At 43.1% G+C, this 18,112-nt stretch overlaps 1 pseudogene; it reads left to right on the top strand.

Annotated features, from left to right (window-relative positions):
- The first annotated feature begins 631 nt into the window (after positions 1-631).
- On the top strand, positions 632-10,641 carry LOC147426937 (uncharacterized; annotated as a pseudogene).
- The last annotated feature ends 7,471 nt before the right edge of the window (positions 10,642-18,112 follow it).

Below are 18,112 nucleotides of genomic sequence, written 5' to 3'. Positions count from 1 at the left end.
ATTGATGTCAAGATATGATGGTGTTTTTTATGGGCTTGTGATGTTGAGGTGTTTATGTGTGAGCGTGTGTGGTCGGTGATGCTCAAAGGAGAGCCGAGTAGTAGAGTTTTACAGAAAAGTGTGTGTGTGTGTGTATGTGTGGTTAGGGGTGCCAGTTATTCCCTGAGCTATAGAGAGGTAGGTCTTTTGTGTGTTGGGTTTGTTCCCCCTTCCCCCTTTCCATCAGTGGTGCCCCCACTAAGGATCTACTGATTGCTCCTCGGTGAAGTCCTACAGCTTGAAGATGATTGAAGATTGGGGTCCGCCGGTTTTCACTGGCGAGGAAGATGCAGAAGATTGGGTATGCGATCTAGAGTTGTATATGATGTCACTACAGATGCTGACCAACGAAGCAAATCTTAGAGGTTTGTCACAGGTGATGCAGGGCAAAGCAAAGGCCTGGCTCAACAATTTGGAGGTTTCCAATAGGCAATCATGGTCGAGGGTTTGAGCCTGTTTTGTCCGAGATTTCAAGACGAAAGTATCAAAGACTCGATCGATCGAAGATTAGACCAAGAGGTATGCAAGAAGTCAATTCTTGATAAAGAAGTCCCCTATGATGAAGCTTTAACAAGCTCTGCTAGTAGCGGATATGAATGTGATGATGAAGATGCTTGGAGTGATTCACGCTCCAGTTCTATGGAGGATTTTGCGGCTTATGACGAAGATTGGAAAGCCATGCTTGACGTCGCCTACTATGCAAAAGTGCAAGACATTGAAGAACTAGTGGACAAAAGCGATCTGCTATCTACATCAAGTTTGAGTGAAGGTGAAGTAGAGGTATGCCATGATACTTTATCTATGCAAGGGGTGGGGCAACTTTGCCTTGACCAGCATGTCGAGGTGCACGATAGGGTTCCAGAGTTGGTGTGTATCCGTAGAGAGATAGCTCCAGCAATTGACGGCGCTGTGGAGACAGGTACATGTGCAACTTGTGAGATCGGGGTCAGCTGCAAAGAGGAGCGTACTACCAACCTTGCAGGTGATGAAGTGTGGGATCCATTTTTGTCTTGCTTGTCCAATGATGAGGTGATCGAGCAAGTGATTGAAGAGCAGGTCGCAGTCGCACTATGAGAGATCGTGGTAAGTCCATTTTACCGCGTGTATTTCCGCGAATATTGCAGTGCCCATTACCGCTAAGGCCATAGACCCCCTTTGCCCTCCCTCTCCCCCCGTGGGTTACCATTTAAATCCAATACAACTCAAAATGTATTTACACACTACAACTCCTACACTCTCCAGAATGCTTGCTCACTTCACTTAATCTCTCTTTCACTCTAAAAATTATATACATAAATCATTGAACTCACAACAAAACCATTACAAATACTATTCATAAGCACATAACGAAACATTTGCAAATTAATCATATACTACACCAAGTGAAAGAATGGAGAGTTTTATTAATTCTCATCTTGTATAAGATCTCTACAAGCACTAGGATCCATATTTAGACCCATAGTATTCAAATTAATAAACAAGTTCAAAGATTCTTCCTCCTCTCCATCACCTCCTGTAGAATCATCATCTCTTTCTCCCTCTTCCTCTTCCTCAAGATATTGACTATTTGCAAGGCTTGGCTGACCTAGCTTCTTCAACTTCTACTACATCTTCCTCTGCATCTTGTGGTGATGGTATGATGGGATCAATTAGTGGCTCAATGTCCTTCTCTGCAAAGATATAAGATCTACCCCGTGGCGTGACTGGAATGACATACCAAAGTCTTCTTTGATATATACATGGCACATAAAAGACCTGTACGTCACACACAAAGAATAAGCTGATATACATATATTAAATTTTTAATTTAATTTAATTGCACATAGCCTAAACTACCTGCTCGCAACTACTAGGATACACCAAGTTGTCAGTTTTTCCCTGATGGAATTGGGTGGAATCCACCATAATGAGCCCATTTTCATGTCTTTTGACCTCACCCGCAAACCATCGGCACTCAAAGAGGAATTTGTGAAAAGATCTGAAATCCACTTTGATTATTCTCTCTATAGTACCACAATATCTAACCTCATCTGTTGTTGTGTCAAAGTTTCCCATCACGCCACAATCATTAGTGGTCCGACGCTCATCTATCCTGCGGGTGCGAAAATGTCGGCCTTTGGACCAAATGGAGTTGAAAATGAGACCCTACAATCACAATGCATAAGAGGTTACATCGCATTTCATTAAGTGATTTTCATACATGCATACATAACATATACACACTCACCTTGCGCAAGCATCCTCGCGCATACTCCCATTCTTTAGAGCTTATTTGTTCTCCTTGTGCTTTGGCATTGGTCATGGCATTATGGATCCACTCTACTTGAATCAAATCAGGATATTTTGCAAGCTCTTTAGGAAAAGGAGGTGCACGTCTACCTCCATGGGACCTCTTCCATGCATCTCTATCCCTTTCTCTAGCTGCGCGGGCTTCCAAGTACATATTGACCCATTTGGTCATGATAGTGGCATTGAGTAAACAGTAGTTGTTGACTATGGCATGAAACTCTCTATCCATGACCAAGAGTGAGCCTTTTCCACTGGGAATGGTTGAGTTCTTCCTAGGATCCTCTTCTTCACTCCACAGACGAGGCAATGATGGATCCACTGTGATGAGATACTGTGAGACATACACAAATGCCTCTTGCACCACCCAACCTTCTGCCATGCTCGCCTGAAAACATTAAAACCACATATTTTATATTAGTAACTCCATAGCATATAAATGCTATCTATATTGTATTGATTTTGCATACCTCCGGTTGTGACCTCAATCTAACAAAATCCTTTAAAGTCTTCAAGAATCTCTCCAAGAAGAACATCCATCTAGAGTGAACCACCCCACAAATGGAAATCTCCTCAACAAGGTGAAGCAATAGGTGTATTTGGCTAACAAGGATTGTACGTGGGAATGCATCCTCAATAGCACACACTGCCTCTACTGCTAGTTGATGGACTACTGGTATGGCTTCTACTTCTATCTCCTTGGAGCTCACAAATCTACAGGGCACAAATAATATAGTTGATGAAAAAAAAATCCATTGTTCATGCATGCACAACATGATATATTACTTGAAAAAAACCCATTGACTCACAATCTCACCCAATTTGAATATTGCAGCCTTCACCTTAGTGTCCCCATTATGGGAAGTACAAACTACAAACAATAAAACATCTTAGTGAATGTCAACCTATATATAAGGACACATAGACACCAAAAATTGTTCTACTCTTACCTGAAGGATTTTATGCCAATCATGGGATTTCAATCCATACAATTGAGTGGAGCCACCCTTTTTGGTTTTTGTGAAAGCACCTTTGAGTGACCGCATATATCCCGTTGGAGTTCTGATGGATGCAATAACTTGCTTTGTCTGCTCTTGGTCTGCCTTTGACAGTATCCACGGTGCTTTTGGGAGAATCATCTTTCCCCGCTCCCCCATGCGGGGCGTGGCTGAAGGGGGGAGACATCTCATGGCTCTTAAATCTTCCCTAGCACCCAATAAATCCTTCTTGCCAATTATGTGATCCCATATATCTTGCCCAATATTTTTGAATACATGCATAGGGTCCAATAAGTGCTGAATTTTCAACGAAGCCCAATAGGGGAGCGACAAGAAGATTGAGTAGCTTGACATACCCTTTGGCAACCCATTGGGAGGCGGTGAGGTACCATGATGCTCCTCCCAATGCTTTGCCCAATCAGCCATGTTCCAATGGAAAGGCTGCACTCCATTGATAGGGGGAGCATATCTACAATGTGAAGGAGGCAGGAAACGATGGTTGTTGGGATAGATCACCTTCCCAAGAAGAGGAGGTCTCTCTGTCACAAGGGAAGGGCCACAAGTGGGACACGCACTATGTCCATATGTTGCCAATCCTGCCAAGAGGTAAACAAACGTCTCTCATGAGATGATAAACCTAAAGCAAAGAGTACAATTAACATGTGCATACTTACCAAATACCTCTCCAAATCCTAGGTAACCATGCATGGTCCATATGAGGATGCACTTGATGACGACTTTGCGGTCTCGTGGTGGCTGTGAAATGTCAATGCCATCTATGCCTCTCCATAGTTCTTGAAGCTCATCAATAAGAGGCTGCAGATATACATCCATGTTTTTTACCTTGTGCTTTCCTGGAATGAGAAGTGACAGTAAAATGTTTCCCTTTTTTGTTGCCTCCCAAGGAGGAATATTGTAGTTTACAACCACCACCGGCCAAGTGCTCCATGAAGTAAAGCGGTGCCCAAATGGATTCACTCCATCACTAGCTAACCCAATCCTCAAGAGACGAGGCTCATCCCTGAACTCTGGCCATGTGTCCTCTATGTGCTTCCACGCTGGTGAGTCAGCTGGCACTCTCATAATACCATCTGCGGAGCGATTTTTTGCATGCCAACTCAAAAGCTCGCTCGTACCCTTCGATCTAAACATGTGTTGGATGCGAGGGATGAGTGGAAAATGCCTCAAAACTTTACGTGGAATTCTGTTGCTCTGCATTCCTTCTTTGAACCTAGGCTCCCAGCACGATGGACATGTATCACAATCGGCATGCTCATTACGAAAGAGTACACAATCGTTCACGCAAGCAGGAATGCGATCATAATCCATCCCTAATGCAGTCACCACTTCACGTGCTTTTCGTCTATTCTCTGGCATGTGATTGCCAGCTGGCAGCATCTTTCCTAGCAACCTATCACAAGAAGAAAGTACATTAGAAGCTAATTTATGCAATTTTGCAAGCATCCTTCACAATATGTATACATACCTCAAAAGTGCGTTGACACTAGCATCGCTCCATCCAAACATCGTCTGAAGGTTAAGGACTTTGAGAGATGCCCTTAAAATGGAGTAAGAGCATCTATCATATAGTGCGGTGTGTGTCAAATTGAGTAGCTCACTCCTCGTTCTTTCGGAAGCTTCTTTGCATGCACACTCTGGTTCATGCTCCTCCTCTCGTGCAAGGAGATCCTCAACCATTCTATGCAAATGGTCGTCTTCTGCATCCATGTAAGGAGATGGGATGTGTCCACTCGTAGAGGGAGCAGCAGTTGGCTGATTTGATGTGCTTCCTCCCTCTCTAATGGATTCCTGGCGCATGAGCTCTTCCACCCTCCTTTCCCCTCCTCCACCAACCACACGCCAATGAGGTGTGACGTCAATAGTCGTTACAATTCGTGGATCATTTGTTTCCATCCGTCCACGCTTGCGAGGATCGTCCCATAGTCCATAATCTTCCACATGGCTCAAGAATATCCGTCGAAGTCGAGCAATGGCGCATTTGCACCGTACACATGGGCATGGTAATCGCTCTGTCAACCACCGTGATCTATCCGGTTCAGTGGATAGGCCAAAATCATCCCAAGCAACCTACATTAATAAATTACATACACTAATAAAATCAAATTACCAAAAAATGTTAATAAAATATCAGTAAAAAGTAAAAATAAATAAATTTAACATGCATGGTAACCAAAACTTTTAGGTAAAAATGTCATTTTCAAAGTACTAGGAATACTTTTATTTTATATACATTTTATAAAAAACATAGTACCAATAGATTTTGGAAATCAATAGTAATAATGTCAGAACGTGGCCATCTGTGTGGATGGGCCGAAATTGCGCGGCGGTAATAGTTTCGGTAATTCACGCGGTAATGCATGCGGTAATGCTTGTGGAATTTTTTTTTTCAAATTTTTTTATAAATAAGGGTACTTGCGTGCCCCGCGAAATTCAAAACCCTAACTCTCCACAGAAGCCGAGAGCGCGAACCTCACAACCTTGAGCTCTTCCTCCATCTCTACTCTTCTACTCTCCACCATCTCTACTCTTCCACTCTCCTACCCTCTCCCAACAAGCTCTTCAATTCCATGTAAGTTTTGTTGTTATGTTTTTTTATTTTTTCACACGCATACACACACACACACACGCATACACACATGCATACACTCATACACACGCATGCACACACATACATACACACACACACACACTAATTAGTGCATGTGTTCTTTACACACTAATTAGTGCATGTGTTTTTTACACACACTAATTAGTGTGTGTTTTTTACACACACTAATTAGTGTAAGTAAAGACACACCAAAACCTAAATTTGTTAACTATTAGTTACTTGCAAAATCTAAACTTGTTAAATTTGTCAAATTTGTTAAATTTATTACTTGCAAAACCTAATATGTTAAATTTGGGATTGGCCATGCACACACTAATTAGTGTGTGTTAACACACACTAATTAGTGTGTGATTAGTGTGTGTATTGGCCAATGTGATTGGTCAATGCACACACTAATTAGTGTGTGATTAGTGTGTGCATTGGCCAATGTGATTGGTCAATGTACACACTAATTAGTGTGTAATTAGTGTGTGCATTGGTCAATGGGATTGGCCAATGCACACACTAATTAGTGTCACTATTTACTATGTGATTAGTGTGTGCATTGACCAATGTGATTGGCCAATGCGCACACTAATTAGTGTGTGCCTCTGTCAATTGGATTGGCCAACGTACACACTAAGTAGTTTGGGATTAGTATGTGCTAACACACTAATTAGTGTGTGTTAATACACACTATTTATTGTGTGATTAGTGTGTGCATTGACAAATGTGATTGGCCAATGCGCACATTCATTAGAGTGTAATTAGTGTGTGCATTGGTCAATTGGTGATTGGCCAATGCGCACACTAAGTAGTGTGTAATTAGTGTGTGCATGGGTCAATTGGATTGGCCAACGTACACACTAATTAGTTTGGGATTAGTGTGTGCTAACACACTAATTAGTGTGTGTTAACACACACTATTTATTGTGTGATTAGTGTGTGCATTGACCAATGTGATTGGCCAATGCGCACATTCATTAGTGTGTAATTAGTGTGTGCATTGGTCAATTGGTGATTGACCAGTGCGCACACTAATTAGTGTGTAATGAGTGTGTGCATGGGTCAATTGGATTGGCCAACGTACACACTAATTAGTTTGGGATTAGTGTGTGCATTGGTCAATGACATTGGCCAATGCACACACTAATTAGTGTGTGTTAACACACATTATTTATTGTGTGATTAGTGTGTGCATTGACCAATGTGATTGGACAATGTGCACACTAATTAGTGTATGCATTGGTCAATTGGTGATTGGCCAATGTGCACACTAATTAGTGTGTAATTAGTGTCTGCATTGGTCAATTGGATTGGCCAATACACACACTATTTAGTGTGTGATTAGTATGTACATTGGCCAATTGGATTGGCCAATACACACACTATTTAGTGTGTAATTAGTCCAATTACACAAGCCAATGCACACACTAATTAGTGTGTGCACAAGCATTGTGCACACACTAATTAGTGTGTGCACAAGCCAATTACAATAGCCAATGCATACACTAATTAGTCCAATTACACAAGCCAATGCACAAACTAATTAGTGTGTGCACAAGACAATGCACACACTAATTAGTGTGTGAACAAGCCAATTACACAAGCCAATGCACACACTAATTAGTGTGCGCACGAGCCAATTACACATGCCAATGCACACACTAATTAGTGTATGTTAACACACACTAATTAGTGTGTGCACAAACCAATTACACAAGCCAACACTAATTATGTTAAATTAAACAATCATCAACACAAAAACATAACATACCTCCATGATTAAGTCGTAGGTGATGTATTAGGCCCCAATGGCCATCCAAGTGATCGCGCAATCGGTCACACTAATCATAAACACAATAATCTCTTATTAGTCAGTACACACACCAATATCTTATTAGCACTCAAGGCTTTGCAAGACTCTTTTATAGGTTGTAGACACACCTTGGATTCTTTCCACATTGGATTCTTTCAACATTGAATACTATAGAGAATCCAATGTTAAAAAATCCAATGTTTGAAAAAAATCAATGTGTAAATTTTTAATCATATATTCAAATTTTTATACCCTAATTTAATATTTGTCATAATAAATGCAGACCATGTCTTCTTCTTCCACACCACGCTTTCGTAGCATTGAGGATTTCATGGCGGACGGGATGTCATATCCTGACGCTCTCTCTGCCTATCATTCATTCACAGCCGTCGCCTCAGCAGTCATCATCAGGGTTCAGCTGGTTTCGGGACGCTCTTAGTGGGTCCGTTGTCGTGCCTGTGACCGATCCAGATGTGGAGAGGGCATTGCGTCTTCGGGCTGAGTGGTTAGGTTCGCAGCAGACCCTTACGCAGCGCTATTCACCGGTGCAGCTAGCAGCTTTTGGATTATCAGAGGTCTCTACTCCGACTGGTGGCACTTCGTACCTGCAAAGTTTTCCAGCTACAGCTCCAGGTTCACCTTTTGCTTCACAGGGTCTAACGCCCCAGGGTCCGACGCCGTTGGGTGCGATGCCACGGGCGTCTACCTATCCATCACCTATCCCACCTTCTGCCCCAGATTCACGTCATCACTCTTCTGGCAGTCAACTCCAGGCAGCTCGCGCGCTAGCGCCGGTCGATCTCGACGAGGGAGCAGAGCTAGTTGTTTTTTTGGGGGGTCAGGGGGGGAAGTACTACAGATTCTCCTCCACAGTCACCGCTCCCTGCTCCAGCAGAAGATGAGGACCATGACATGCCTTCACTAGATGCTCGCGGGTTATACTACCAGGTTCATAGAGGAGGTATCGTGGATCTCGGGATAGCGCAGGGTAGGAGATTCCGCACACACGTCAACCAATTAATCCACTCCACATATATCAATTGTTTTCTCAAATTTGATTAGCAAGATCCCTACAACCTCACATATATAGAGACAACCATGCACATGCGTTTCCCCAACCCTGAGGGGCAACAATTCTCAAGGCAATGGTTGCAAGAGCCTGTCAAAACATTTCTTAAGAACAAAAAATCTAGTGTGAGGAGAGCTGCAAAGAAGACAATGGAGTCTCCAGAGCATAGCTATCGGCAAGGAAATGTCCATGATGTGGAGTGGGAGACAGCTATGGAAGAGAAAGAGGACGAAAGGGCAACGTGTGCGAGGATGTATACACATCAAGTTGAGGCCAGATCCCATCAGACTCCTACGCATTATGGTTCGGGAGGAAAAACGTCTTGGAAAGACAAATATGTAAGTAAAAATATTAGTTTTATTGTAAAAAATCTAATGTTTTTCATTTAATTAATTGGTTGCTATGTTTTGTCAGTATAACATTACCATTAGTCGCTCGACCAGAGATGTGCAGAGATATAGAGAGAACCATACCGAGTATCAAACTTGGTGTTGGTTATTTGAAAATCAAATGATCTCTCGAGAGGAGTTCGAAAATGCGTGCAGAAGTCTGCAACATGTAAGTTTAATCTTATTTAAATTATCAAATTGTTGATTTTATATCAAATATTAAATAACAAAGTGTTAATTGTTTCTTTTTCTGGTTTTGCAGAGTCAAGGAGTTCCACGCGAAATGCCGCCATCTCCCCCATGAGCATCCTCTATTTTGTATACGTGGGCCCCGCTTGCCCTATCCCACATGACCATACTCTATTTTGTACACGCGGGCTTTTTTTGCCCTTTATGTAAATGCAATACCTATCATTTTTTGGCTCAATATCTTCCCCAATTGTAATTCCACTTATGTAAATGAAATTATCAATCTTTTTTTGGCTCAATGTATTGTCCAATTGTGATATTTTATTGTGATTAATAATAATTTTGTAAAATATCTTAAATAAATAAAAAAATAGATGACCTTTTGGATGGTCCTGCAAAGGACAATCTAAACGGTCATCTGTTTTTTTATAATAAACCCGTTTGCGATAATGCTGGCGATAAAGTTTACACGGTAACTGTCGTGGGTATTTCTTGCAGTAAAGCACGTGGTAATAGGCGCGAAATATAGCCGCAGGCTTTACCGCGTATGTTACCGCTAGACCATTACCGCAAGTGTTGCCGCAGAATTTTCCGCATACGGGAAATTTCATATTACAAATTTCTATGTTTTTGTGCGGTAATGTGAGCGATAATACCGCGCATATGTTACAGTGTCGATTGTGGGGATAAAGAGGCACTTCTAGAGCTAGTGCCTGGGCACTTCAGTCAGGCCTATGATAAACAGAAGGAATTTGTATGCTTCTCTATGTCGCAATCGAAAGCCAAAAAGAAGGTATTCAAGGTCTGTGCTATGCTTTTGATGGGCTTGCTACTTAAAGTTGTTGTGCAAGCAGCTGTGCATAGATTGAAAAGGCTTTTGGAGGCAGATCATGCTATGGAGCCCTCTCTAGCAGGAAGCGGCATTTTGGTGTATGATGCAGGCATTTTGCAATGTACACAAGTTCATTTTGTGTGCAGGAAAAGCTTCTGGATACAGGTTGAAGGTATATGCCATGCCAAGTTGCTCCAAAAGTTTATTCTTGGGTTTGCAGGTGCAAAGAGAGGGTTCAAGTCATATGTTTTCCAAGTGGATGGCTACAATCGATGCCATGTTTCTGATCTAGGAGGAGTGGCAATCATGCTTGGGAAGGCTCACGGCTTTCCATTTGATCTGGGCGGGTGCTACAGCCAGTGAAAGTCTCTTTCTATCTACCTACTGCTATTTATCTAGCTCTTGTACATAGTATCTATAAGTTTCTTCTTATGCAATGATATATTATCTAAATCATGCTACGGTTGAGCATGAATGCTCAACGAGGGGTTGGGCAATGATGGTACAGCTGAGGATCTTCGACCTATGGAAGTGCAAGAAATCCGGGCATGGCAGTTTGCAGGCAAGTGATAGGGACATTGGGCAGTTATTTGAAGGTGCTCGTGTACAAGTACACCGGGATGGAACACTCGCTAGTCAAAACGGCAAGTGTTTCTTGCTATCACAGGTGACAGGATCAAATGCTTATATCACAAGCTTGGAAACGAGGCAAGGGGTGCTGGATGCAAATGCCATAGAGTTTATGATATGGGATTCGGAGTGAGATGTTCGTAGGACACAGAGATTGTTGAAGGCGTGTTTCATACTTGAAGAAGACAAGTCAAAAGCAGATGCATAGAGGTTTGCAAGCAGGCGGCAAGGTGCTTGGGCACCTTCTTAGTGAAAGGTTCAATAGGTCCTTTAAAGATGTGTATGTCAGATGTGACACATAATAGGTCAAAGATAGCAGATTGAAGCCCTAAGTGGTGGTGCCATGGTGTATGCAGAACGGGTGCTAAAGCTGGGCGAGTCGAAGCTTTTTGCGAGCTTGAAGGTCGGTATTTGGCAACTCTCCAATTGGGTGACATGTCAATCATACCACTCTCGGTGTGGTGCTTTTTCCCCGAGACATATTATGCAAAGAATTGGATCCGATTGCGGGCCATGGACCATTGACAGTATAAAAGGCGGTTTTTTTACGGACATCATGTGATGTACAGTTGATTGTGGAGGAAGGAGAAGTTTTCTTCACCATGATGAAGAGTGTCTGTTGGCAAGCAATGCAAAATGAAGCTGTGCACAAGTGTTTTCAAGTCGACCATCGTTGGCGTGTGCAAGGGGGTCAAACCCAAAGCTTTTTAAAGCTTTAACTTAGAGAGAAAAAAAACGCTGCTTGAGGAGTGACGCCACTGCTAATAACAGGAAAGGAGGCCGAGCATGGAAAGGACATACGAGAGGAAAGGGGTGCCATCTGTATGGAGAGCATGGCTGCCAGGAAGGAGGTGGTGCCATCTGTGGTGTTTTTCATGCGGGGGCGAGGAGTCAGTTGCATAGAGGGGGGTGGACCAATGGCATGCAAAAGCGGGTGGTACTCAGGGACCGGGGAAGAGAAGGGTGACTACAATGGGTAACCATAGGGAGCATGGAGGGCCGACATTGGTGACGTGACACAGGGGGTTGAGAGCGCTGTGGGGGGTGGTGCTACACAAGGGGCGCCAACCTTCAGGATGAGGAGGGCGAGCTGAGCTTGGCTGTGAGCAAGTCAGGGTCGCCAGGACATGAAAAGTACGAGGCAGCCAGTGGTTGGATAATCGGAGCAAGAGGGAGTCCGCCACCTGCTGGATGTTGAGGCCGTGACCAAGGGGGGTACCATTGCATGGGAAGGAGTTTTTTAAGACCAAGGCCGTGACCTGCATTTTTTGAGGAGAGAAGGCCGCCATGGGCTTGTGAAGAAGGAGGCGGAGGTTCACGGGCTGAGGACCGCCAGTGATTGAGGGCTTGTGGTACACAGGAGGACCCGGAGTAGGTTCAAAGGTTATTGGGAAGCTGTTGAAGGGCAGCGAGTGCTACAGTGAGAGAGAGAAGGAGGGAGCAGGTCGCATCCAGCAAACCATTGGCATGTACAATCGGGGAGGGCCCTTGGTTGAGCCAGGTAGAGGGCAGCATGAACTGATGTGAGGACTGCAGGGAGGAGCGCCATTGCTGAGACTAGGGAAAATTGGTCGCGAGCAAGGCTACGGAGTAGAAGGGATGAATGTGGTACTTTGAGAGCGCATGAAGGGAAATGTCCAAGGCCGCCAGAAATGGAGGGGATTGGAGCAGTAGAAAGGTTGCGGGCTATTGCAGTCCGGAAGGTGAGAGGGTGGCTGTCAGTTGGGGAGTGTCGGGATCCGAGGGCTGAGAATGACAAGCCAAGGACAGGTTCTAAGTTAAAGCCGTCAAACGAGATGCTTTGAGAAAGCTTTGAAGGAGATCGCCAGTGCAAGGAGGATCAAGCTGTACGAAGCATCATGTTCTGAAGCCGACAAATATTGAGTCCGCCATCATTGTATTGGATTGGGTTTATGTGCCACTTAGTTGGTTTGCGGTTTTTGGTCGAGTTTTCCATCAATCTTATCTGTGTCTCGTCTTTTGCCGTATACCCGTGGTAGTGTTGGCTCCGAGATTGTGTGTGTGTGAGCATAGAGGTAGGTAGTGAGATTGTACATGCAAATTGTATATAGGTTTGAGGTGTGTGTCGCCTCTCTGTGTGAGTGTGTTTACAGATTGGGGAGTTATATGCATCAATTGATGTCAAGATATGATGGTGTTTTTGATGGGCTTGTGATGCTGAGGTGTTTATGTGAGTGTGTGTGATCGGTGATGCTCAAAGGAGAGCCGGGTAGTAGATTTTTATAGAAAAGTGTGTGTGTGTATGAATTTTTGTGTGGTTAGGGTGTTGGATATTCCCTGAGCTATAGAGAGGCAGATCTTTTATGTGCTGGGTTTGTTCCCCCTTCTCCCTTTCCAACATGTTCCATGCGTCAACACCCATCATTGCTTGAATATATCTCACACTATCATGATGTTATCCTCAAGTTGGAAGGGTTAGACACCTTTCAACAAGTACGTGGGTTTATCTCTGGTCTGACACCAAAACTTAAGAAGCACGTCAAGACTTAGGACCCTAAAACACTTGAGGAGGCCGTAGTGAAAGCTCTCATTCATGATGATCCAGATGAGAAGAAATTTACAGTAGCCAATTCAAAAGCCGCTAAAAAACCCAAAGGATCTCAAGGGCCTCTCTCTCCTGAGGAATTTGAGAAGGCTAAAAAAGAGAAGTTATGTTTTCAATGCTTGGGAAGAGGCCATGGCCAAAAGGATTGTTCCAAGGAAAAATCTGGTGCTCAAGGCAAGGACAAAGCAGTGCACACAGTGCAGCTGCTGCCTCTTGAGTGTACCTCACATTTCTCTAAGGTGGAGGTAACACACACCAAAGTGGTGCATGAATGTTGTATCACAGCTTCCATATGGCAACATACCTTTGATTCACATGAGTGAGTGCGTATGCACAGATCTCTTCAAGGGAACAAGGTGCATATCTTGGTAGATGATTGTGCTACTCACAATTTCATTAACTACTACGAATTAGTGAAAGGACTCAAATTGCCCCAAACTCCAAGTTCCCACCGTTACAAGGTAGCAATGATGAAAGGCTATGATGCTGAAGTATGGGATACTCAAGTCAGAGCTGTACCGTTGGAATTCAAGGCTATTCCATATTCTTGGATTTCCAGGTTATGAATATGGAGCAGCAAAATGTGGTACTTGGTAGAGAGTGGTTGCATAGTCTAGGACCATCATTGAAGCGTAGCTACAAGCACAACAATCTGATGTTTGGATCCCATGGCAAGTTGAAACGCAAGCCGGATGGTGAGATCGATCGCCCCCATAAGGATCGACTTGTTGCAAAGGGTTATGCACAGTAAAAAGGCATAAATTATGAAGAGATCTTTGCTCCCACGTTTTGTATGACTACTGTGCGTTTTCTATGTGCATTGGCAGCTCATTTTGGTTGGGATGTACATCAATCAGACACTGTTACTGCTTTCTTGAATGGTGACATATTTGAGGAAGTTTATGTAATGCAGCCTCGTGGTTTTGTCAAGAAAGGACAAGAGGACAAAGTGTGCAAATGTAACAAGGCTTTGTATGGGTTGAAGCAATCTCCTCGTGCTTGGTATGAGAAAGCTGACACTCATTTGATCAAACAAGGCTTTCGTAACAGTCCAACAGAAAGCAACTGTATGTAAAGCGTGAGGGTGATTACTTCTCATTATGGTTCTTTATGTAGAGGGATTTGCTGATTACTGGACCAAATGAGAGACATATTGCTGAATTTAAGGCTGATTTGAATGCTACTTTCAAGATGAAAGATTTGGGGTTGTTGCATCATTATTTGGGCATACAGTTTAAGCAGTGTGATGGTGGTATTTCCTTGTGTCAGAAAAGTTACATAGAGGCATTGCTATGTAAGTTTGGACTTGAGGATTGCAAACCTATTGCCACTCCCCATGGAAACATGTTTGAAGTTAAATCTACATGATGCTGGCGATCCTGCTGATGTCACTCTTTACCAAACTGTTGTTGACTGTCTCATTAATGTATGCAACATGAAGTCAGATATTCAGTTTGCAGTCTCACAGGTCAACAGATTTATGCATAGCCCAGGGTCTAAGCATTGGCAGGCTGTCAAGATGATTTTTCGCTATCTTAATGGCACTTTACATCTTGGATAAAACTTGGCTTGTTTTGTCCCAAGGGGGATCATTGCCGCTAGATTTACATGCTTTTCCGAACTCAAATTGAGCTGGTTGTTTTGACACGCGAGTGTCCACAAGTAGTTTTTGTTTCATGCTTGGCAGTTCATGTATATCATGGTTGAGCAATAAGCAACCTAATGTGGCCACTTCAAGTTGTGACGCTGAGTACAGGGCAGTCTTCACAGCTACGGTTGAGTGTGTATGGCTCAGACACCTTATGGCTGATTTGGGTGTTGGACAAGACACTGCCAACACTATCTACACTGATAGTCAAAGTGCATTGGCAGTTGCGAGGAACCCAATTTTTCATGCTCGCACAAAGCACATTGAGGTGCATTACCACTATGTCAAGGAGAGGCTCTCAACAGGAGAGATCAACTTGGCTTATGTCCCAACACAGGACAATCTTGTAGATCTTTTCACAAAGGCATTGTCTCGTGAGAATCTCGAAGCTTTCTGCAAAGCTTTGGGCTTACTCTCCTTTGTGGACTGATCATGTCCTCAGGGCATGGCACTTCCCTTTACTCCTATGCCAGCTCTCGTTCGCCGTATCACTCCAAGGGAGATTTGTTACCATATACATGTGGTAGTGATGTGTTGAACACACTAGGACCATTGGGGCATTTTTTCCCTCTTTGGGAGGTTTTTCCCCCCGTGCATTGATATATACGCCCATCACTCTAGGGCTATCTATCTTTCCATTGCACACCAAGTAACATACTCTCTATTGTGTGCCTTGAGCTTCCTTGGTCCTCTCCAAGTTGTGTGTGTTTTTCTGCAACCCTAATTCCAACATGAAGCTCACTTTTGATAATGAAATAGAATAAGTTTTCTTGTGTTACTCATTGTGTCATTTTCTTTCAAATATTGAAGCTGCTAAAAATTCCTCAACATTGCATGCTTCTCTCTCTTCTCTTCCAGCAATGGCTAGCTACTTCTCTCTCTTCTCAACAAACAAAGGTTGCTAGTCAGTCAAAAGATTTATTAATGGAATTTCAAGATGTTTTTCTTAATGATTTACCATCAGGATTATCGCCGACACAATTTGTGCAACATGGCATAGACGTGGTTGCAGGCAGTAAACCAGTCAGTAAACCACCCTACAGAATGAGTTATTCTGAGGCTGTTGAGGTGGAACATCAACTTTTTGACTATCTTAGCAAAGGGTTTATTCAACTAAGTTATTCACCATTGGCTTCTTCTATCCTATTGGTGAAGAAAAAGGATGGTAGTATGCGCACGTGCATAGACTACTGTGGGTTACATGCAGTCACTGTTAAGAACAAGTATCCATTACCACAAGTGGATGAGTTGTTCAACAAGCTCACGCACGCTCATATTTTTACAAAGATCGGCTTGCGGTCAGGCTATCACCAAGTATGTATTCATCTTTCTGATATACCTAAAACTGCATTCCGAACAAGTTTTGGGCATTACGATTTTTTGGTTATGCCTTTTGGGTTAACCAATGCGCCCGCTACTATCATGACACTCATGGATAGTGTCTTGAGACCGTACTTGGGCAAGTTTGTTATCGTTTTTCTTGATGACATCTGAAGAAGAGCACTTGCAATATCTAAGGTAGGTGTTTGAATTGCTAAGAGAAAGTAACTTATATGTCAAATAATCAAAGTGTGATTTTCTCAAGGAGGAAATTCGCTATCTAGGGCATGTTATCTCCAATAATGGGTTGCACATGGATCAATCCAAAGTGGATGCCATTCGGAGGTGACCTTCTCCAAAAAATTTGGACGAGCTATATATTTTCTTGGGATTTGTAGGTTTTTATTGATGGTTCGTTAAAAACTATGCTCATATTGTTGTGCCAATGACGGACCAGCTGAAGGGCAAAGGGAAAACCTTTTAGTGGAGTGCGGCGCCGCTCAACTACAAATTTTTGATACGCTCAAGGATGCATTATCTATAGCTCCTATTCTAGCTATTGTGGATGCTTTGAAGCCATTCATTTTGAAAACGGATGCCACTAACCGTGCTATTGGAGTAGTCCTTCTACAAGAGGGGAGGCCAATTGCATTTGAAAGCAAGAAGCTTGATTCAGCGTAGCAGAATTATTTTGCTTATAAACACGAACTCTATGCAATAGTGTCTTCCTTAAAGACATGGCGGAATCATTTGTATGGAACTCAGTTTGATATTGTGTTGGACCATGGAAGCATAAAATGGTCTACACAACCAACTGACTTGAAGGGTTGAAAGGCTAGGTGGGCTGAGATTCTTCAGGAGTATGATGCAAAGCTCCAGTATCGTAAAGGACAATACAATGTGGTGGCTAATTCTCTTAGTCGTATGCTCGAGATCAATTCTCTTTTGTTCATGGAGCTTTGCAGTGAGTTTTGGGATTCTTTGAAGCGGCCCAGGGATTTAATATCTACGTAATTATCAAAACAATTGTGTGATTACAAGGTCTTGTTGACATATTTACATAATCACAGTTAACATCATCACAAACAAGCCGGTTCAAAGCAATCTGGGAACCCACAAAAAGCCCACCAGGCTTTTGCGTTTTCTCACCGGGCACCGTCGGGCTTATGCATTTTCCCTATGAGTGCTGCCGTGCTTTTGCATTTCCCATACGGGCCCATCGGGAAAACCCTAAAGCTCGGCGTGCTGTAGCTTAATATATAGTGGGCCCTAATTGGGCCCATTGGGTGTTTCTTGTTGAGCCACACACAGACACACACACATGGAGAGAGAGAGAGAGAGATAGATAGATAGATAGATTTTATTATCGTCCTCGGAGGTCAAATATGACCTATGGGACCAAAGTTACATGTGATGTAGTATGTGTATGGTTGATGAGTGACTCTCGATGCTCCAAAATTGTAGTGATGAGAGTCGCAATGGAGAGCCCACACTTTGGCTGGGAGAGGAAAGTGTGTAGGTCTAAGTCATGGCTGAAAATGTGAGAAAAGCAAGTTCGAATGTGATCAAAATCTGAGCACTCTAGTAGTGTGTGGTACTCAAACTCTCGAACTTGCAGTGAGCATAATGTGCACAATCGATTTGACTCCTTTCCATTGCCCCAACGCCCTATCTCGCATCGAATGACATGGGAGCTAAGCCGAATTGTTGCGATAGTGC

Source organism: Adiantum capillus-veneris, chromosome 24, assembly GCF_014529385.1.
Source record: "Adiantum capillus-veneris isolate H3 chromosome 24, ASM1452938v2, whole genome shotgun sequence".
Classification (NCBI taxonomy): Eukaryota; Viridiplantae; Streptophyta; class Polypodiopsida; order Polypodiales; family Pteridaceae; genus Adiantum; species Adiantum capillus-veneris.
Note: the sequence above shows the minus strand (reverse complement) of the source record. Positions and strands in the feature narration are given on the sequence as shown.